This window comes from Atractosteus spatula (assembly GCF_055471065.1).
Source record: "Atractosteus spatula isolate fAtrSpa1 chromosome 10 unlocalized genomic scaffold, fAtrSpa1.hap1 SUPER_10_unloc_10, whole genome shotgun sequence".
Classification (NCBI taxonomy): domain Eukaryota; kingdom Metazoa; phylum Chordata; class Actinopteri; order Semionotiformes; family Lepisosteidae; genus Atractosteus; species Atractosteus spatula.
In genome coordinates this window covers 59,389-82,929 of record NW_028296613.1, presented here as the reverse complement: position 1 = coordinate 82,929, position 23,541 = coordinate 59,389, and positions in this window count along the sequence as shown.

Here is a 23,541-nt window from a genome sequence, read left to right as displayed (position 1 = left end):
TATTTGAGAGACTACATTTTGATCCACCGGAGAAGATTTGGGGAGAAAGATACTGAGAGGGTCTGGAAGTTGACATTATGGCCCAAGCATGTTGCAATCAAGTGGTGATGGATCACAGGTCATGTTTCAGCAGGTCATGTTGGAAACTTTTTTTTTGTGATGCCTCTTGCCTTGCACAAAATCTGTCTAGTGTTCTTATTCTTCGCTTTTGTATTTTATTTAATTTTATGTAAGAACTTAATAGTGTAACTTGTTATTGCTTGTGTATCAATAAAAACTTTTAAAAGTTAGAAGTTGAGAGTAGAGTTTTTGTACGAGTATAAGATTAAGGGATTAGGGTTTGGTGCACAGAAGAGGTTTAGGTTTGGTTTGGTTTGCTTTTGATACATTTTTAACGGCCATGGCGGCCTGTAGGGTCGGCATGCGCCGTTACTTTTGCGCGCGTTTGGTGTACAAAAGTGGTGAGGGCTCGGCTCACTCGGGTGATATTTCACGGTTGGACTTTTCAAGGAAGGTGTTACAGAAAGAGTTAAAGGTTAAGGCATTACATGTCAATTGCTTAATTACTTTGCCGAAGGGAATTGGTTTTGACATTAGTTTCAAATCGGCAAAGTTATTGGAAGAATTTTGGAGAAAAATGGAAGAGGAAAAAAGATGTGGGCCTGATTTGAATGTTTGAATGGCAGAAGCTGATGGATCTTTCTAATAGGACTGTGATTGTTCGCATGTTTAATGAGATGGTGATGAAGGAAGATATTGTGACATGGTTGTCTAAGTATTGTTTAGTGAAAGGTGAGCCTCAGAAAGTCTTGGATGATGATGGCATCTGGAACTGTGCATGGAGAGTACCTATTTCGTTGCATGAAGACAAAAATGGTTATGGTGGATTTAAACACATTCCTTCCTTGATTGGATTAGGTGAAAATAGAGGCCTTGTGTTCTACGAAGGGCAGCCAAAACTGTGCAGGAGGTGTGGGGAGCTGGGTCACTTTGTGGATGCCTGTACAAAGGTGGTGTGAGGGAAGTGTAAGGAAATTGGACATGCATATACTGAATGTACAAGCGTGAGGAAATGCAATCTCTGTGAGTGTGAAGGTTATGTGTTTAAAGACTGTCCAAATTCCTTTGCGAATAGAACAAAACTGGGAAGACCGATGCAAAAACAGGAAGAGTCTGAAGAGGCATTTAGGGCTGGAGCAGTGGTTCTGGATCAGGAACTGGATGTGGTTGATGTTGAAGAAAGTAGTGGGAAAGAGAGTGAGGGTTCAGAATGGAGTGAAGGGGATGAGGGGGAGGTAGAAGAGAATGATAATGATGTGGAAAGTGAGGTGGACTCTGAATTGAGTGGTAGCATCTCTCCTGATCGTCTGCCACCTGTGGAGACTGAAAGCGCTCAAATGGAATGTACAGGACAGAGGGTGCAGTCTAAAAGGTCTGCTGAGACATCTGATTTAGAAAGTGATCTAACTCCGAGTGGAAAAGTGAGGGAAGATCATTTTCAGAGTCCTCAGATGGCAGGTTCTCCCATGGGATTAGTTCTCTCCAATCCTACTGATCCAGCTTTAGAACTAGAGACTCAAGGAGGGCAGGTGGAGAACCATCCTATTGATGGTGGGGGTGGTGGTGGAGGAGGAGGAGGCAAGGAGAGCAGATGGAAAAAGAAAAAGGCCTGTATAGTAGGTGTCACAGACTGAATGATTCTAGCCAGAGTTTTTAGTCTCCCCTGGTCCTACTTTAAGTATGGCTCTGAACATTGTGTCCATAAATGTGAGAAGCATTCGATCCAAGTTAAGGGCAAGGACTATATTATCATTTGTGAGTAAGGTAAATGCTGATATTATGTTACAGGAGTGTGGATTACCTTTTAAAAACAGCTATAAGGATCTGGAAGAACTGTGGGCATTGGGACCATCAATTTGGAGTGGGTCCAATGAGAATAAATCTGATGGTATAGCTGTTTTAATTAAAAATAAGATGGTAAAGGTACGTCAGTACCTTGTAGTGAAACCAGGGAGAGCACTGGTGGTGTATCTGGGTTTCATGAATATCAAACTTAAACTTTTAAATGTGTATTGTCCGGGTTGCCCACATGACAGTTATGTTCTTATTCAGGAATTGAGAGAATATTTATTGGGATTGGAACCACTGGTTTTAGTTGGGGATTTTAATTGCCTTTTAGAAAGAGAAGGCAGAATGAGGGGTGAGAGACGGGTCCAATTTGATAAATCATCAATATTATTGCAAACGGTATGTAAAGATTTTAAACTGAAAGATGCCCTCAAACTTCATAGTCAGGGGAGGGCAGGTTTCACATGGCACAAGTCTAATGGGACCCAAGACTCACGCATAGATTTTTTGATACGTGATTTTACTTGCACAACTGCAGGCTTAACCCCTGTTTTTTTCTCTGACCATTGTTTACTGTCATGTACACTTGCTATTCCAACGGTTGTTACTGTGGGGAAGGGTGTGTGGGAGCTGAATATTTCACTTCTGGAGGATGAGGAAGTGAGGAGCAGGTTCAGGGAAAGATATAAGGAATGGCAGTCTTTGCACGACCTGTTTGGCACAAGAGCACAGTGGTGGGAGCAGGTGAAGGAGCGTTCAAAAGCATTCTTCATAGAGATGGGGAGCAGAATACAGGCTAGGAGACGAAGGGTTGAAAAGGGATTACAAAAGAGATTACAGAGGTATGTTAAGTTATTGGAAGAGGGGTGGGACTTCAGTGAGGAAATCGAAGAACTAAAGAATGAGCTTTTAAATCTCTCTAGAGAAAAGATTAAAAAAATCATGTTTCAAAGCAAAGTGAAAGAGCTTGAAGAAGGTGAAAAATGTACAAGATTCTTTTTCAAGAAAAGGGTTGCAGGGAGAGGACTAATGTCAGCATTAAAGGGACGAGAGGGGGTTTTGAAAACTTCTACGTAAAGACATGTTGACTGTAGCTGAGGATTTCTATGGGGAGTTGTTTAGAAGGAAACAAGCGTCTAAGGATTTGTTAGAAAAATCTGTGAAAGTGGTTCCAAAGAGTGTAAAAGACGATACTGTTTTGTCAAAAGACCTTTCTGTAGAAGAGTTAATGGAAAATTTGAGGACTTTCAAAACGGGCAGGACTCCAGGGTTGGATGGTCTATCCATTGAGTTTTACAGGGCCTTTTGGGATATTTTAGCATTATTTAGCTGTCTTAAACTTTTTTTGAGAAAGCTTACGATCGTATCTCTTATGAGTATGTTTAGAGTACTACAAAAAATGGGGCTTTCAACCAGGTTCATCAGTTGGGTAAGGTTATTATATAAAGGTATAATAAGTAGAATAATGACTAAAGCTGCCCAATGATAAGTTACGCACCTGTACGGCTTACTGGAAAACATTTTTCTTTTTTGGTTTTTGCTAAGAAACACTAAAAATGGCAAGCAAAGCACCCAAGAAGGCTAAAAAGCTGACGGCTGCTCAGGTAATCGAAGAATGATATCAGAGAGGTTCGGGAGAAGAATCAGATGTGCTCTTACATCTGGACAGCACGTCTTCTTTTACAGAAGATGCCTTTCATGAAGGACTGGATCCACTGCTGGATTTGTGAGTATTTTTGTTTTATTTATACAATTGTAGCGGCAATGCTTGTTAATAAGACAGAATTAAGTGTTGCTGTGCTTTCCCAAATGAGGCCCCATCTCTCTCTGTTCATCTCTGTGGTGCAGCCACAGAGAAACTATTCATGCAGGCTGATTTAAAGATGTTTTCTTTTGATAAGGGACAGCTCCCAAAGGGGGATGCACTTAGCTAAGCCTGGCTATCATGATCAATGGTCATCCATTGGCGCCTATCTGTCTAGGGAGTGCCAGATGGACATCTGGACTGCATTCCTAAGTGTCAGGAGTAAGTGACTCATATCTCACCTTGATCAACCAATCAGGGACTGGTAGGGCCGAGTAACGCACGTGGAATTCTGATGCCCATGAAACTTTCAGCCAATGAATGAGCTGAAGTTCCTCCAGGTAAAAACAGGCAACAAAGAGCCTGTAGTGAACTATTCCAGTAGGATAATCTCAAAGGAGAATTCCAGGGCACGACGGCCCAGGAGCAAAAAGGCTCCCAAGGGCAGGACATTCTCGCAGCGTGCCTCCTGACCATCCTGAGACTCAGTCCGGACAACCACGGAACGGCCAGTGTGTCCGAGTGCCAGAACTTTCCTTTGTTCTAAGAGTCTAGAGCGGAGGTTGCCAGAGAGTAACCAGAGGACCCACCCGAGGTTAGCATCAGCAGCAAGCCTCGTGAGCAGGTCGGAACTGTGAACAGCTGAACCACTATTCAGAACTAGCGCTTCATCAGGAACGAACCGGTCCTCTTCCTGACTTGCTGGGACCCACAGTCATCTTTTCTCCTGTGCACAAACTCTTGCTAGTTTCAGCCAAAACTAACTAGCTGGTCTTCAGAGAGCACACTACAGAATCCAGACCTTTGCTATTATTAGTTCTAAAATTGTTATTGATGTTTATATGAAGTTATCTGTATATATGAGAATGAGAAATACATTGCGTATATGTTGCGAATATGAGAAAATGGCCTGTTTTTTTTTTACTGCAAATATTGAATGGTGATCCTTCTGAGTCTCTTGGACAATGCACACAAGACAAAAGTTTGGCTATTATGGTTTTGAGTAAAAGATATTCACAAACATCCGAAACTGCTGCTTTTTGCATCTTACAGTTCTTAGACATATGGTTTTAGAAATCACTATTTTCTGTGAGTTGTTATATTTCTATGCATATTTCTTAGGTTTTTTTTTTATAAGATCAGAAGGGTTCCTTGGGCACCTGGCACTAAAGTTTGAGTAAACAGACTAGTCTGCAATTACAACCAGGCCACGTTTGCTCATTCTCCAAGGCCTTGGTCTGCAGCTCAATCATTACACATGTGGAGTGCAATCCTATTGCCCTAACTTTGTCACCTAGCAATAAAGGCTGTTGGTCAGTAATAAAATAATGAAACTCATTCCCAGTTTGAGTATTTATTTCTAATTTCCTTTTGTTTTTCAGTGAGGACATCGAAGAACCACCCACCCCCTCAACAAGTGCTGAGGTTCCTCGGCCAAAGAGAATGCGGAAGATTCCCACACCGAGAAACGCTCCACCCCAGCCCACAAGACCCGGCTGGGGCAGGAAGAGAAGAAGCCCAACCCCCCCCAGCAGAAGAGCCAGAGGACAGGTGGAAGACCGAGGCAGAAGAGGATGTAGCACCAGAAAGGTTTAGGTTCAGTCCAGCACTGACACCAGGTGTCCAGCTGGACACTTCAAAAACATACACCCCGCTAGACCTATTCCAGCTGTTTTTTTAAATGGACGTTACGTGCACACTGTGCAATCATACAAATAAAAATGCAGACAAGCGAAAGCCCCAGGGGATGGAGACAGTGGCAGCTGGTGTCCATAGTGGATCTATATAACTATATAGGAATTTCTTCATGGGGCTCCTTACTGCTCATAATATGAGAGACTGTTGGACTCCTCGGGAGCCCTATGATATACCATTCTGCAGGTCGGTTATGACCCGATCCAAATTTGAGGCCATATCCTGGACACTTCACCTTAGTGATCCAGAGGAAGATGGGGGGGAAATGATCTAAAAAGGGGGACCCCAGAGTATGATCCCCTTTGCTGCCTTTGACCCCTGTTAGACTCCATCCTAACTGCCTGTCGATCATTTTATCAGCCATTCCAGAATCTGTCTGTCAATGAAAGGATGGTGGCCTCAAAGACAAGAATAGGATTTAGGCAGTACATGAAGGGGAAGCCCACTAAGTGGGGCTTCAAGCTGTTTGTGCTTGCTGATGCCTCCACAGGTTACATCTGTGACTTCTCCATTTACACGGGGAAATCACCCTCTGCCACCGGAAAAGGGCTGAGCTATGACTCGGTTGTGAACCTTTTGAAAGTTTCATACCTGGGTTATGGTTATAATGTTTTCGGTGATAATTTTTACAGTAGCTCAGCCCTTTTCCGGGACCTCTTCAAAATTAAAATTTGGTGCCTGTGGCACTATTAGAGAGAACCATGTGGGTTTCCCTTGCACAAAACAAAACACTCTCCCTAGAAAGGCTGAAAGGGGCTCCTTGCGCTGGATAAGGTCTGGAGAACTACTATTCACCAAGTGGATGGACACACGTGAGGTGACCATCAGGCTCTGACTCATAAAGCTTTCAGAGAGGAGCTGTGCAAACAGCTTGGCAGTTTGGGTGATGAAGGAAAACGGGAGGCATCAGCAAGCACAGCAGCAACCTGTGTGCCCGTCTCATTCTCCCACGGGCAGGTGTTGGTCACCTCAAAAAAGGCAACACTAGGGCATAAGATATGTGTTGTCTGCACCAAAAAAAAAAGCATAAGATCAAAACTCCATGGAAATGCAAAAGGTGTGATGTGGCATTGGGCCTGATTATTGATAGGAATTGTTTCAGAGAGTGGCACCAGAAAAAGTAGATAGGACACCTTTTCTATTTCATTGCTGTTTTTGTATATAACTGTTTTTCACTTCTTACATTTCTTGTTTTTTTACATTTCTTGTTTTTTTTTACACTTTTTGTTTTGAAAAGCTAGTAAAAACCATAGATAAAAAGGTCTCCATGTCTTTCTTTTTGATGTTTTCAAATTCAAGCAAATAAGGATAAATTTGCTGTTGGTTATTTGTGGATTTGAATAATCTAATTAGTGGGCTGTTTCTCTTCCTGTCTGCCTGGTGTTTTCAATGGAGTGAGCAAAAGGGTGAGGCCTTTTTTTGTCAACCTCCTTTATCTCTTGTGAGCACAAAAGAAGTGTGAATGGCTGTGGAGAGAGAATATGGTAACCAGTTCAACTTCAAATGATCAATAGAATTATCTTCACAGGGAAAAACGGCTTACTTTGAAAGACTGAGAAAATATCTGATAGGGTAAAACAAAAAAAAACTTGTCAAGTAAATCAGAACTTGTACTAATGAATACACATAAAATGTCTGTTAGTTTACAGAATTGAGTGGAAGTAAGTGTCTTGACAGGGGTACCCAAACCTCTCCAAAAAGGCCATCTTTTGGATAGAATATTGAATTGAAAAGGAAAATAAGGGGATTGAGAATTGTAATGTTTATGCAAAGTACAATATCTATAATAACAGAAAATGACATCCCTAAATTTTGCTCATAAAACCAAGGTATGGTTGGCCACCAATATTGGCACAAATTCACAGTTGTGAGAGGTTTGGAGAGGTTTTGGGGACGCATGGACCTGGTTGTCTAAAAACCCATGCAGAAATTGACTGTTTTTCACAAGTTCCAGATTTTTACGCAAAGCTGTAGACATATTGCAGAAGGCCTGGACAAAGTTATAGTTCTCTACCAATACTAAAACTTCAAATTTTGACTATGGAAAATATAAAAAACAAAAGCATTTTGTTTTTTTTTCTGCATTTACAACTCTAGGGTGTGTACTGGGTCAGGGATATAAAGGTTTAGATGGTTCAGACTTAATACCCAATGGGTTACCTTGAATTCAAACTCTCTACAAGGCCTGTTCTATATATGTTTTCCAATAAAATGCAAGATATATAGGGGTACCTGCTTCCAGGCGGAAATTAACCCTGTAGAGCCAATGGTAGTAAGAGGTAAAGCACCCTTTTTCATGCATTTTGTCCGGACCCTCAAATTGCAGTAAAAGTTATTTTATAAAACTACTCTGGGAGAATGGTGATGCCGTTATGACTCGTAAACCTGAAAACATCGTCTGGTGTTACAGCTGCCGGCAACCTCTATACGCGGAGCTGCTTGTGAAATTTCCATACATTCAGCTTTTAGGTGGTCTACCAACGTCGTTTTCCGACGATCAGTTACTACCGCCTGATAGAGTACATTTGATTACAGTTGATGATTTGATGGAGTCTGCTTGTGAAAATAATGATAGAAAAAGCTTTTACCAAATACATACACCACCGAAACCTTAGCATTATGTATATTGTCCAAAATGTGTTTTGTCAAGGCTGGAAAAGTAGAACCATTGCATTAAATACAAAGTACATAGTGCTGTTTAAAAACCCTAGAGATAAACTACAGATTACATTCCTGTCCCGGCAGATGTACCCCGGTAAAGCCAAATATTTTTTGGAAGTGTTCGATGACACTACTAAAAAACCTTTCAGTTACTTGTTGGTGGATTTAAATGCCGACACCCCAGATGACTATCGCTTGCGAACAGGTCTTTCCCCCCCAGATGTACCCACGGCTTACGTATTTAAAAAAATCTAAAAGTCTGTGATCTTGCCACCATAGACTCGGTAAAAAAAAACACATTCGGTCCGTCGACATGTCTTCACGAGTTCAGCGAAACCTGACTCTTACATTTTCTGGTGAAAGCCAGCCCCAGTCAGCAGAAACCTATTCTCTGTGGGGCTTCAGGTGATCTTGTACAGGCAATAGCTAAAATCACCTTGAACACCTTGAAAGGGAACATACCGTTATCTGCTTAGCAGTTTGGCACCCTGAAGAGAAAGCACAAAAACACCTTTTAAAGAGTCAAAAGGGTCTTTCTCCTAAAAGAAAGACTCTTGGTGAACCAGTCCGGCAGTTTTATTGGGACACTGTTGAGTATTGCAGTACCATTGATTACGGGGCTTCTACAACACCGATAATGGACCACGCTGAAAAAAAATGTACTTGTACCTCAGAAACAGCTCGATCGACTCCGAGACCGGTCCGGCAACGAAAGCGATGTGAGAAAAATAACCCACAGGTTGGATGACGAAATGAGAGACATTTTTCAGAACTCGCATCTGCCTGAATATGAAAAAGTAAAATTCTATAATCAGGTGTTACAACGGTATTTGACATTAGTACGCCAGGAGGTTTCTGAAAAGGGGACTTGAACTGTTGTACTACCAGAAAATGCACCCACCAATCTATCACACGCGTTACCACAACAGCCGTCATCAACAGACTCTGACTTTGGGTATATTTTAGACAGCGCGTCTCAGTGGTTCCAGAGAAATGCCGAGATCTTGTTAAAGACTATGGCACACAATAAACCGTTAATAGCCTGGAATTAAAAAGGAAAATTTGTGTACAAGGGGGCACCCGTTGAGGGTTCTCACATGATTGCTGTTGTGTGAGAGCTCTGACAAGATCAATCAGTTGCGGCCGGTAAGAAGCTAAAAGGTTGGGATGTGTTCACGGGGGCAATGGCCGAAATCAACGTACCGGGCACCTTGCTAGCCAACGCTGGTAACCAAGAGCTACTTGAAAAACTCAAGTCTGCCCCACTGTGGTGTGCAGCCTCTGTCAAAACTTTAAAACCCCATGTCCCGCCCCCTTTTCAACCAATGGTGTTGTTATAGGGCGGATGTCCTGCCTTCCCCCACCGAGCAGTAGTGTGATAGAGAGGTTTAACCGAACTATTAAAACAAAAATGTGAGGTACCTGACACACAAAAACACCTTTCGATATATCGATCTGTCTGATCTTATTTACTTTTATAATCATAGTTACCACATGACTATTAAACGAACCCCGGCATCTGTTACGACCGATAACTCCCTTGAAATGTGGAGAACCGTCTATGGCGAACACTTTAAGCGAAAAGTTTAAGTTTAAGTTTTCATTTAACGTGGGTGATCATGTGCGGGTGTCCAAAATAAAAGGGAATGTTTGAGAAGGGGTATGAACAGACCTTCACAGATGAAATTTTCATTGTCAAAGAGTGGACCCCGGCTCTAAGACACTATTACAAACTGCAGGACTACGCAGGCGATGACATTAAGGGCTCCTTCTACACAGAAGAGCTACAGAAGATAAACCCCACTGCTGAGAGCGTCTATCACATCCAAAAGATTTAAGCAGCCAGGGGGCGTGGTAAAAACAAACAGCTTTTGGTAAAGTAGCGCAGATAGAGCGATAACTTCAATAGTTGGGTAAAGGCTTCCGAGGTCAGAGAAATTGTTACGATCCCTGCCTCTCGGCAACGAAAGAGGCAGAAGAAGGCGTAGCCTTAGTTCATCAGTCCACCTATCACGGTACGCATTCACCACCACACCTCCGTCTCATCTGGTATTTAAGCATTAGTCTTTCCCTACCTCCTGGCTCAGTATTGGTTTTCCCTTTCGAGCTTCCTGGTTGCGCTTCATCTACACTGTGTTTGTCTTGGTTTTCGGTTTGCGGTTTTTCCCTTCGGATTTCGGCTTTTCGGATCTCGGCTTGGATTGGTACTTTCGCTCTACTTTGGATCACTGGCTACCTCTGGATTCTCGGATTGCTTTACGGACTACGACTTCGGATCACCCTTCGGCTTCGGTACTCGTTCCCTTCGGATATCTTGCTTCCCCTGGACTCTCGGCTCGTTCCTACGATTACGGTTTGCTTACGGATTACGACTCGGATTTGTTCGCTCCTGCAAGTGGGTTCATTACCTGGTTCGGTCCCTATTACCGAACCCTTAACAGAGAAACTACGAAGGCAATCTTGTCTTGAGGAGAAAAAAAAGCTACCGGATGGAGCCTGAAAACCTGCACACACTGTGCCAAGAAGCCCCGGCATTTTGTAGGGTTGCCGTCAAACCTGTCAGGGGGTGTGAGTAGAAGAGGTCGAGGAGCAGGTGTAGAAGCAGGCGGAGGCGGAGCCGAAGTGGCAGCTCCAGCGTTACTTACACTATTACCAGTAGGTGGCATTGCCGACAGGTGCGCAGAAATCTGTTGTACGGAAGCCTGTAACTGGAGTAAGGCTTGCCAGTGCTGATCCAAAACTGAGCGAATCTCCTCTTGCTCCGCTGGGTCCATTTACCTTGTCTGTGTCCTTTGCGGGTTAAACAGGTTATGGGAGCAACCACCGAGCTGAAGTTTCGAATAAACCTTCTATAGAAGTTGGCGAAGCCAAGAAACCGTTGTATGTGTTTAAGGTTCTTGGGTGTGGGCCAATCAGTTATAGCGGAGACTTTACTCGAGTCCATTTCCACCCCTTCTGGAGAGATGATGTAACCTAAAAAGTGAATCCTAGAAGCATTGAAAGTGCACTTCTCCAGTTTAACATAAAGTTTATTCTTTATGAGCCGGGTGAGTACTTCTCTGACATGTAGAACATGATCCTGGAAGGTATTAGAGAAAATTAGAATGTCATCAAGGTATACTAAGACAAACCTTTGTATCAGATCCCGAAAAATATCGTTAATAAAGGTTTGAAACACTGCCGGGGCATTTACCAAACCAAAAGGCATGACCAAATACTCGTAGTGTCCATGGGTTGTCATAAACGCTGTCTTCCACTTGTAGGAAAACCGGTTCAGGGACGCCAAATATGTAATCATAGTGGCTCTCTGAAGGCACCAGTTCTGTAGGGTTTGGGCATTTACTGAGACAATTATTAATTGTAGCAGTAAATCACAAAGTTGATTCTTTTGATGGCTTTAGAATCCAACCATGCGACATAACTCAAACAACGCGCACACACAGGTACTAATACATGAGGATACATTTATTAATACATAGAATATGCATATAAACCTAACAGATCTTATCGAGAGGGTTATCAGAATACAAAAGGTATATATTCAATCAGTTACGAAGTGTTACACATCAAGAGGACATACGTTCAGTATATCATTCATTTAGACCGTTTCATAAATGAACTTGGTTACAACTTCTACATTAGATACTCAAAACAAGTACATAACTCTTAGGAATTAAATTGATATCAACTGGTTGGGATAGCAATTGAATTCTCGAGCTGTAATGCATTGAAGTTGAATACTCATCCAATCTCTGGGGATTCAGATCTCCAGCGGGCACAAAGAATCAGCTGCAGGCTGTTGCTGTCCAATCCGCGCTCTCTGGCTGTGTGCCAGGCTGTGCTGTGCGGCTTGCGACGGTGCGCTGCTGATGCTCACTGACCAGCTAGTTAGTGTTGGCTTTAACTAGCACAGTTTGTGCACAGGAGAAAAGATGACTGTGGGTCCCAGCAAGTCAGGAAGAGGACCGGTTCGTTCCTGATGAAGCGCTAGTTCTGAATAGTGATTCAGCTGTCCACAGTTCCGACCTGTTGCTGGTTACTCTCTGGCAACCTCCACTCTAGACTCTTAGAACAAAGGAAAGTTCTGGCACTCGGACACACTGGCCGTTCCGTGGTTGTCCGGGCTGAGTCTCAGGATGGTCAGGAGGCACGCTGCGAGAATGTCCTGCCCTTGGGAGCCTTCTGCTCCTGGGCCGTCCTGCCCTGGAATTCTCCTTTGAATTCCCTTGAATCTTCTGAATCTGAATCTCACAGGCTCTCTGTGTTGCCTGTTTTTACCTGGAGGAACTTCAGCTCGTCGATTGGCTGAAAGTTCCATGGGCATCAGAGTCCCACGTGGGTTACTCGGCCCTACCAGTCCCTGATTGGTTGATTAAGGTGAGATATGAGTCACTTAGTCCTGACACTTAGTAATGCAGTCCAGATGTCCAACTGGCACTCCCTAGACAGATAGGCGCCAATGGATGACCATTGATCATGATAGCCAGGCTTAGCTACTTGCATCCCCCTTTGGGAGCTGTCCTAGGAAACCTTAAATCATCTTGCATGAATAGTTTCTCTGTGGCTGCACCACAGAGATGAACAGAGAAATGGGGCCTCATTTGGGAAGCTCAGAAACACTTAATTCTGCCTTATTATTAAGCCTCGCCGCTACATATCCCCCCTTTTTGAAGGTCACGAGGTCCTGAGGCGTTGTTGCCTTCAAAACAAAACAGAGTTAAGTGATGTCCCTTGCCATTAGAACATTAATCTTAAATGTCCACATTACTCCTCGAGAATTCATACCGGAACCAGCATTGGATACAAACAGGATGAATAACATCTGGAGTATGTATAAACACGGTAGGAGACATTATCTAAGTCTAGGAATTACACATCAGGAAGTTCACTGTCAATATCTGATACCTCTGTGGTAGATATTTGGGGAGAAGTCACTTCCTTTCTTTTGGCATGCTACCTTTGACTCATTCATGCTACCCGGAGTACATCTTGATGTAAGAGTACATCATTCAGAGTACACTGTCAGTCATGATCCAGCTACCCGGCAGCAGTGTTACAATAACACCAGTTCCTGTTCCCAGCCCCCCGATAAACCACAACACCTGTGTTGGGTATCTGCTAGGGTGGTTTGGAGGTTTGTTCCATTAAAGCAAACTCAATTACCTGTACCTCTTCAGGGCTTACTGTTTCTTGGATTTCTATCCAATTCCTTAGTGTGGCACCTGAAGGCATCCATGACCTCAAGTTTGGTCTTATGTTGTCTGATTCCAGACCGTACAGTGTTAAGTTACCATGCTGTACTATGGCCTCCTCAGGAACTTACAGGAACTGTTTTATTAGGTAGCTGCATCATGCCTGTCACAAGTCACAGTGTCAGTTAAACGTGGTGTGCTGACCAGCCATTTACTTCCCACCTGCTCTTCATGGGGTTCATTAACCTTCCTCTGCTCGTTAGTAGCTTTACACCCTTCATTGGTGAATCGTTTAGACACAGCCAATGGATAGCTTTGGTAGCCATACCCATCTCAAGACTTGGAACCAAATTCAATCTTGGATTGCCTTCTGGGTGAGCTATGAGCGATGGGGTTAATGTCACACACTCCTCTACTGAGAAGAGTGGAATCAAGTGGGTTGGGAATTGTGCCGTGGTTAGACTGGCTACAGTGGCACTAAACTCCCTTAACAGGTCTTGTGTCAACATTCTGGCCTGTTGCACACAAGCATATACCCACTGTATAACACCAACAATCATGTCCACTGGTTGGGGAATAAGGTTTAACCCTGTTGCATAGGAAGTTGCCTGTAGGGTTTTCCCTAAGCTTTCCAACTTTTGCTGCTGTCGATACAGTCTGTCACTACCCTCTGGTATCTCTGACACCTGCCTTCTTGGGGCAGTCAGGGTGAGAGTGCCAGTAGCACACAAACCTACCAGAAAAAGCAAACGTGCAACAGTGGCGGCAGCAATCAGTCCTCCCAAAAGTCTTTTCGGGTGGCTGATCCCAGTCATCTCCTTCTGAGTGACTGTCGCCTTTCTAAGCTGGCGCAGCGTGTACATGGTGTCTTTCTCAGTAAGCCATGTGGCATCTTGGGCACCAACATCCTGGAAATCTGGGGAGATCTGACGCAGCTGCTGATGCTGCTCCTCCTTTTCCAGGGCATCTACTTTTTCGATTTGTTCATGCCTGTGCTCTAGGAAACCTGCAGGGGGCGGTGCAGCGGTGGAGCATGCCTGACCCTCGGCTGAGTGGTCATCTGGAGCACCTGAGTGATCTGGGATTGTTACCCCATTCTCACTGTTCAGGTCCACCCTGCACACTTCCTGATTGAGGAATCCCTCTATTGGCATGTTTACAATCGTTAGCTGGGCGTGGGTGTAGGACACCTGCTCGCTCCCCCCTTCCCTCGCTAAGGGTTCAGGGAGCTGCCCCAGCACTGGGATAGCTAGTTCATTGTCTTTGAACTTACTATCACCCACCAGGCCCATGTCAGTACAGGCGGGGATTCTGACACCCCTCTTTGCGATGTCCTGCACTGGCAGGCGGGTGACTTGACCATCCAGCTCCAGTCTGGCTGAACCACTGTTGGTCAGACTCAGACTGACAGACTGAGCTGGTGGCTGTAAGAAAACCGGCTCGGCTTTCATTCCCTGTCCCTTCTGGGGGACTGGGTGTGTTGGCAACCCTGCCGTTGAGGCAGGAACAATCAGGTCAGTCTCACTCACTACCTGGTAGTTGTGAGAAATAATGTTACCTGACTGCAGGTTCCCTGGGTCACAGCAGAGGGAATCGGCATCTGGGATCAGGTGTGTCCACAGCGCAGTAGTCTCAGCGTCCAGCTGGACCTCCTGTCTAACCTGTGAATGTTGCACCAGGGGCACCTGGCGGTGGCCCTGTGACAGCTGCTCAAGCAGATCCTCACTAATAGAGGACCTCTCAGGGCTAAGGGTGAGGGCTACATCACCAACCTGCTCTCCTGCCATCTGGATCCCTTCCACCACTGCAGGGTGGTGTTCCTGACCCCTCTTGGGTGCCAGGGTGCACAGGGAAAGCTCCTTTTCATCGCCAGGTGGGGAGATCTGCTCCTCTTTAGGGATGTAAAAGGTGTGTGCTTTACCTGGTGGATCAGGCGGCTGCTCGGAGCACCGCTCCTGTGGCATGGAGGCTGTTGGGACCTTGGCCAGGGCACGACTTCCCTGTATATCCGGGGAACAAGAAAATATTTTTATTTCTTGTCCAGAGGGAACAGAAGGAATCTCCGCATAGGCTTCTGTGTTCGGTGGGCACTGTGTGAGCACAGTCTGCCTCTTGGCCCCCCTTTCCTTCTGTACAGAAGGCTTAGGAGCCTTGACCTGTTTCCACACTTTGCCTTTCTGGCGATCCACCAAAGGTTCCACTCTGAGTCGCATACCCTTTTCTTTTTCTACACGTTTGAGCTTGCCGTGTGACATCAAACACCTTTCAACCTCAGTGTCAATCAGTGTCTCACTGGGTAAGACATCTCCCATGGCAGCCTTAAGGTAAAAGCTTCCTGCTTTTCCTCTGTGTTTTACTGCCTGCTCTGTGACTTCAGGGGTGGAGTCAGCACTCGCTTGGGAGTGGCTGACCTCATCCAGGCAGGAACCCTTCCGCTCAATCAGATAGACTGAGGGAGGGAGAGGGGGCAGGTCTCCGCCTCCTCCAGTGGAGAGTATCAGCTCATTCACGCTTCCGGCAGCCTTGGGGAGCGGTAGTCTCTGTCCTAATAAAACTTGTTCAAGCCTGGCCAGGCGGGCGGCTACTGAATCCTTTTGTTCAGCTTTATCTAGCCCTTTCCCTCCCCCAGTGTTCTCATGGCTCTTAGGACGCTGGGTGCGGTCCTGTGTGCCTGCTTTGGAACGGGGCTTAGCCAGCTCAGGAGCCTGTGCTCCTTCGAGCAGGAGGGAGTTAACCCTGCTGGCTCTGACGGCGAACACAGTCGCTTTAGCAGCTTTTTGCTCAGAGCGACTTTGGACATCATACTCCCAGGCTTTCTGCACGAATCTCTTAATATCAGTCATTTTCATGGTCTGTGCATCTGTATGCATTAAGATCATCTTTCTGACTGATGGGTGGAGATTCGCAATGAATAAACCCTTGAAATGTATGTTCTCTTCGCAACCCTCATCATTTCGCCCTGCAAAATAAGTTCGTCTAAGTCTCTCGTAATATTCGCGAGGGGACTCTGCTCTCTCGTGCTTAATGTTAAGAGCGGCGGCTATCGCGGCAGTCGGGTCAATAAACGCACTGTATTCTTCGATAAGTGCATGACAAAGCTGTTCAAAGTCATTACAGACTTCTTTCATCTGCCTAGCCATCCACTCATGTACAGCTCTGCTGGTAGTTTTCCTGACCAGAAACACTTTCTCCTGTTCTGTGGCGTTTGGCAGGTACTGCAGGTTATACCTGAGGTCTTGAATATAACTCTCGATATTATTCTCTGACACTGCAGGGTCAAATCTCTCTATGTCCTTCGTTAGCTCTCTCAGAGAATGGAGATTTATTCTCCTAGCTTCTCCGCTGACGGAGATATGACGGAGATCGTGGTCAGACCTGTCGCTGCTAGAGAGAGTGCTTAATAGCGAATCGAATTCAGACCTTTTAGCAACCATCGTTAAACTTAAAGAGTATTACTTTTAAGTACGAAATCACAGTTTTACCACAGAAAACCACAAGATCAAATATGCAATCAACCCTGTAGATCGCAAAAGATCACAAAACACTCAAGCACTGCTTAAAGAGCAAGGGGAACTTTTTCTTTCGGCTTTCAGCACACTGTATTATCGTGTATGAAACCCGCGGCGTTTTATATTGAATTATTCCGCTTGGTTGATTCATTTCAGTCTTGCCACGCCCACCCAGGGATGCCAAAAATGTAGGAAAACCGGTTCAGGGACGCCAAATATGTAATCATAGTGGCTCTCTGAAGGCACCAGTTCTGTAGGGTTTGGGCATTTACTGAGACAATTATTAATTGTAGCAGTAAATCACAAAGTTGATTCTTTTGATGGCTTTAGAATCCAACCATGCGACATAACTCAAACAACGCGCACACACAGGTACTAATACACGAGGATACATTTATTAATACATAGAATATGCATATAAACCTAACAGATCTTATCGAGAGGGTTATCAGAATACAAAAGGTATATATTCAATCAGTTACGAAGTGTTACACATCAAGAGGACATACGTTCAGTATATCATTCATTTAGACCGTTTCATAAATGAACTTGGTTACAACTTCTACATTAGATACTCAAAACAAGTACATAACTCTTAGGAATTAAATTGATATCAACTGGTTGGGATAGCAATTGAATTCTCGAGCTGTAATGCATTGAAGTTGAATACTCATCCAATCTCTGGGGATTCAGATCTCCAGCGGGCACAAAGAATCAGCTGCAGGCTGTTGCTGTCCAATCCGCGCTCTCTGGCTGTGTGCCAGGCTGTGCTGTGCGGCTTGCGACGGTGCGCTGCTGATGCTCACTGACCAGCTAGTTAGTGTTGGCTTTAACTAGCACAGTTTGTGCACAGGAGAAAAGATGACTGTGGGTCCCAGCAAGTCAGGAAGAGGACCGGTTCGTTCCTGATGAAGCGCTAGTTCTGAATAGTGATTCAGCTGTCCACAGTTCCGACCTGTTGCTGGTTACTCTCTGGCAACCTCCACTCTAGACTCTTAGAACAAAGGAAAGTTCTGGCACTCGGACACACTGGCCGTTCCGTGGTTGTCCGGGCTGAGTCTCAGGATGGTCAGGAGGCGCGCTGCGAGAATGTCCTGCCCTTGGGAGCCTTCTGCTCCTGGGCCGTCCTGCCCTGGAATTCTCCTTTGAATTCCCTTGAATCTTCTGAATCTGAATCTCACAGGCTCTCTGTGTTGCCTGTTTTTACCTGGAGGAACTTCAGCTCGTCGATTGGCTGAAAGTTCCATGGGCATCAGAGTCCCACGTGGGTTACTCGGCCCTACCAGTCCCTGATTGGTTGATTAAGGTGAGATATGAGTCACTTAGTCCTGACACTTAGTAATGCAGTCCAGATGTCCAACTGGCACTCCCTAGACAGATAGGCGCCAATGGATGACCATTGATCATGATAGCCAGGCTTAGCTACTTGCATCCCCCTTTGGGAGCTGTCCTAGGAAACCTTAAATCATCTTGCATGAATAGTTTCTCTGTGGCTGCACCACAGAGATGAACAGAGAAATGGGGCCTCATTTGGGAAGCTCAGAAACACTTAATTCTGCCTTATTATTAAGCCTCGCCGCTACACACTCATCCCCTTCCCGAATACGGATTAAATTATAGGCCCCCCGTAGATCCAGTTTAGTGAAGATCTTGGCCCCATGCACGGACTCAAGTGCTGCCGGGATTAGGGGCAAAGGGTACCGGTTTTTAATAGTGATTTTATTAACTGGCTGTGCTCTGGAATGGGCTACTGCCTTACTCGATCGCGGGGCTCCTGAGGTACAGGACTATGATCTCTTTCTAGAGAAATTCAAGGGTTTTTTTTGTCGTTTCGCAGCTGGTCAAGACTTTCAAGTGGCAGCAGCAGAGACTCCCTGGGATAATGAGGTCCTAATTTTTTTTTTTCCTGCAAGGATTATGTGAAGAAATAAAGGATCGCCTGGTAACTATGCCACAGTCGGGCAGAACCTTGGAGGAAGTGATTTCCCAGGTGTTAGAGTTAGAGTTTAGATTTCGTCAGAGGAATAGAGAAAGGTCTCGGACACAGATTCAAGAGGTTCCTCGGCCACCACCTACCAACACTCTAGACTCAGAGCAACCCATGGAAATTGCCCACGCCTGGTTAACTCCCGAAGAAAGAGAGAGACGCAGACAAGAGGGCTGCTGTATGTACTGTGGAAAATTAGGACACTTTAAAGCTGACTGCCCTGCTTTATGTTCGTCTCTGAGGCGCCTCCCAACTACTCAAGATCCTGGGGTGAGTGACTTGACTCAATCTTCTAAGTGTTCCTCAGGATTGTCTTTTATGTCTACTTTGTTTTGGGGTACTAAACAGATCCCGCTTCTAGCTTTTATTGACTCGGGGGCAGCGGGGAACTTCCTCGACGTCTCCTTAGCTCAACTTTGGAAAATTCCCCTGACCCAGGTGACTCCTCCTCTTCGTGTACTATCTATTGATGGTTCTCCAGTGTCCCCAGGACTTATAAGATGGCGAACTGATCTAATAAGATTTCAAATTGGCGCCACACATGTTGAAGATATCTGGTTTTATCTCATCGAGACCCCATCACATCCTCTTGTACTAGGATTTCCCTGGCTCCAACAGCATAACCCTACCATTTCATGGTCCCGTAGAGAAATTTTAACTTGGGGACCCCAATGTATTGGTAGGTGCTGTCGTCTGCCTGTAAGAGTTGCACTCACGGAAACGCCCTCTTCTGGCGTTCCTACGATACCTCCCCAATATTCTGATCTACAGGAAGCCTTTAATGAGCAAGAGGCCTTGGCTCTCCCACCCCACCGACCCTATGACTGTGCCATAGACCTTTTGCCTGGATCTATTCCTCCTAAGGGCCGTATATTTCCGCTCTCCAATACGGAATCTGAAGCCCTGAAAATATATATACAAGATTCTCTAAAGGCTGGAATTATACGCCCATCTACTTCACCTGCTTGTGCCAGTTTCTTTTTTGTGGAAAAGAAGGATGGTGGGCTCCGTCCCTGTATTGATTATCGGCTGGCCTTGCCTCCTACCCTCAGGATTCACCCTACGTTCCATGTTTCCCTCCTTAAGCCCTTTCGTAGATCCACTCTGTCTAAACCGCAACAAAAACCCCCACCACCTCGTGTAATTGATGGACTTCCTGCCTACACCGTTAATAAGATCTTAGATTCCCGATGGTCTCGTGGATCCCTGCAATACCTAGTGGATTGGGAAGGCTACGGTCCAGAGGAGCGGTCATGGGTAGCGAAAGGAGATATACTGGATTCAAACCTGATCCGGGATTTCCATCAGAATTTCCCTAATCGTCCAGCTAGGGCGTCGGGAGCCGCCCATAGAGAAGGGGGTAATGTTACGATCCCTGCCTCTCGGCAACGAAAGAGGCAGAAGAAGGCGTAGCCTTAGTTCATCAGTCCACCTATCACGGTACGCATTCACCACCACACCTCCGTCTCATCTGGTATTTAAGCATTAGTCTTTCCCTACCTCCTGGCTCAGTATTGGTTTTCCCTTTCGAGCTTCCTGGTTGTGCTTCATCTACACTGTGTTTGTCTTGGTTTTTGGTTTGCGGTTTTTCCCTTCGGACTTCGGCTTTTCGGATCTCGGCTTGGATTGGTACTTTCGCTCTACTTTGGATCACTGGCTACCTCTGGATTCTCGGATTGCTTTACGGACTACGACTTCGGATCACCCTTCGGCTTCGGTACTCGTTCCCTTCGGATATCTTGCTTCCCCTGGACTCTCGGCTCGTTCCTACGATTACGGTTTGCTTACGGATTACGACTCGGATTTGTTCGCTCCTGCAAGTGGGTTCATTCACTGGTTCGGTCCCTATTACCGAACCCTTAACAGAAATATAGAGGTAAAAAAACCCCAATGTCTTCTAGGCCAGTAATTCATCCTCAAAGATGTTTCCAAAGAACACCAGCACGTACTTCACAAAGTATCTAGCAAAGGCGATTGACCTGGACGGGAGCTGGGAAGTGGGTCTGGTCGAGCTGCACTATCTGCATACGCTAAACACGTTTGATCAAGATGAAGATTTTCTGTTCATCAACGATGAGACTACTGTATATGGACACGTACCTTACCTGGAGGGTACTACTGCAACATTGATCAGCTCATGCATGAAATGAAACGTGCTGCGGAAAAATCCAAGTTTTAATAGTTCTGTTAAACCTCTCTATCACACTAACCTGGCCGTAACGAAATGTTCAGTATTGTTCAACATATGTACAATAGTCCTCTAAAGTTATCCGTATAATAGAACTCCAACAATTTATGTATAATGAACATATAATCTTAGATGTATAATTGACATATAACGATATATTAGAATTTCTTTCTAGAGGAATTACGGACCACATTTATATGTCTAAGGTATGTGTTTAATAGAAGTATATACTACATCTTTTGCCCACTGGGCCAATTGCTGTTCACGAACTCCTAGCCCCACTTGTTCCCAGTGGAACCAACCTGGAGCAGCAGAACAGAGGTTTTGTTTCATTATATTGTCTGCTGTTGTAAAACAAGTCATCCCTTAGGGATAAAAACTCTCCCTCGAGTAACGCGTGCCTTCCGTATTTGCTCCATACTCCCAGGGCTCATCTCTCAGCTGAGTGATCAAAAGCTGAGCTCCAAGATTCTGAATTTCATGTTGGGGTACAACAGACCCTGCTGTGAGATTGGGCAGGGGAGAGCTGGTTGTGCTCCTGAACTAGTCCCTCCTCTCTTAGTTATTCCTGTATCACAGTCTATAAACTCCAGCAGTGCCCTATTGCTTTTCTTCCAGTTCCCATATTTTGTTATAAAAACAGCTCTGGTGAGTTAGGTATCTAACTCAAATTTCACAAACTTATCCAAAACGAATTCTGGTACAATTCTTTTTTTACTTGAAGGTCTTTAGCTTAGTTGGCAAGACCTGGGTTCGAGCCTATACAGTGAGGCATGAACTAGGGCGGGAGCGAAAAGGGCACAAGCCCTAGAACCCGAATCCGTTACAATTACGGAAGGACAGAATTATATGGGGATAATTTCGAAAACGCAAATATGAGATACCATAGCGCGGTTTTTTCTCACTCCCTGGTGGAAATGGGCTTCATTATTATGTGTATTCTTGATACATCACAAGGAGGTACTGTTCTCTTTATCGCACGTAGCCCCGAACACCGCGTATGGAGTTTGCGTGAGTGAGGTCAGTACGAGCTCGATCAGACCCAATCTACTGCTTTCATCCAAAACAGCCCTTTATTTGGCTTTAAACTCCACCTGTTACCCCTCACACTCAATGTTTCAGAAAAAGGTTTTAATTTAAGCTTTGCCCAGCAGAGTATTTGAGCAGAGAAAATGAATAGAAGCGCTATTCGCGCCAGTCTAGCACAGTAACCACTAACTCCAATAATAATACAGTAATAATAAAATAAAAATAATAATAATAGCAGGGAAAAAATCCTGGCTTCTGCTTAAAAAAACAACTACTGAAATTGTACATCTCCAACACTAGCTGGAGACTCTGTGTATCCGGGCTCAGCGGTTATATAGGACAGGACTCGGCGAGCTGCAGGTGAAACTCATTGCTCTGCGCTCCCCGTGCGGAATGCGCGTCTCCTCCCTCCAGACTCGTCACACCGCCTTCATACTCTACAGCGAGGGAAAAAAAACTCCCCTTTACTGTCTTCATACATCCCTCTTAAATCCCAGAAACACCGAAACTCCGGGGCGTTTCTGTGAGTCAGTACTGGGTTTTTCTGTTCGAGGTTACAAGCAGAAACAATAAAATCGCTGAAAGCAGGAAGTTATTTCTGCTCTTAGGCATAAACGTGTAAAAATACATTTTCTGATTCCTAAAACCTAATAATATCCATGTAAGTTTCCCTTTTGTTCCCAATGCACATAACTGAATATAAACCAGTCAAGTTCAGGTACTTTTCTGATGTATATGAATACACAAGTTCTGGCGCAGTTCTTACAACAAAGATACTTACATTACGAACTTTTTTTTCATACGAGCTCTTGCCGTTTTTAAATTGAATATTTTGTTTCAATTCGCTAAATCACACGAAACACCAGCAACACTCATCGTAAGCATCTGACCAATCACATTCCTGAATTTTAAAAGTATTTAGTATTTATTTTTAACTTTTTAAAAAAAAATTATATACCTGTTTTACATATTATTGCCATTTTTGGCATATTGTAAGTGGATTGTAACTTCAAATTGATCATTCCTGAGCTTTATAACTGTGTATCATTTCTTTTAACCTTATTTTAATATTTTTTTTAATTATTTTTGCATTTTACAGAACTTTTTAAATATATTGTGAGTATTTTAGCATAATTTTAAAATAGGACTATCATTGCTCCTGACTTTTAAACCTGTATTTCTTCTGACATCTCTCTCTCCACCTGCAGATGAGGAGGGAGGTAGTTGATTTTAAATTGGTTGATTTGGGGGGGAAATGTACATTAATTTCCTTGTGTGTATCACCAGTGGGAAACTTGGCATTTTTGGATGAATTGCAATCTATATTCAGACTGATATAGTAATGACTGGAGATTTAAATAACACATTTGATACATCACACAGGAACAGCATAACATCTAAAATGGCAGAACCCTCTAAATCACTGAAAAAATTCAGGCACATTCATAATCTATAAGATGTTTAGTGGTTACTGTGTCCTGCTACCCTTTCATATTTTTTAGTGTGCACGAATCTGTCCCTCTTCTTTTACTAGTTTTTAAGGAATATTCTGAAATCTCTGATTACAAGATCAAGCCAGAAAAAAATGATGACAATTAGTAGGAAGAAAGATACAGTACAATGTATTG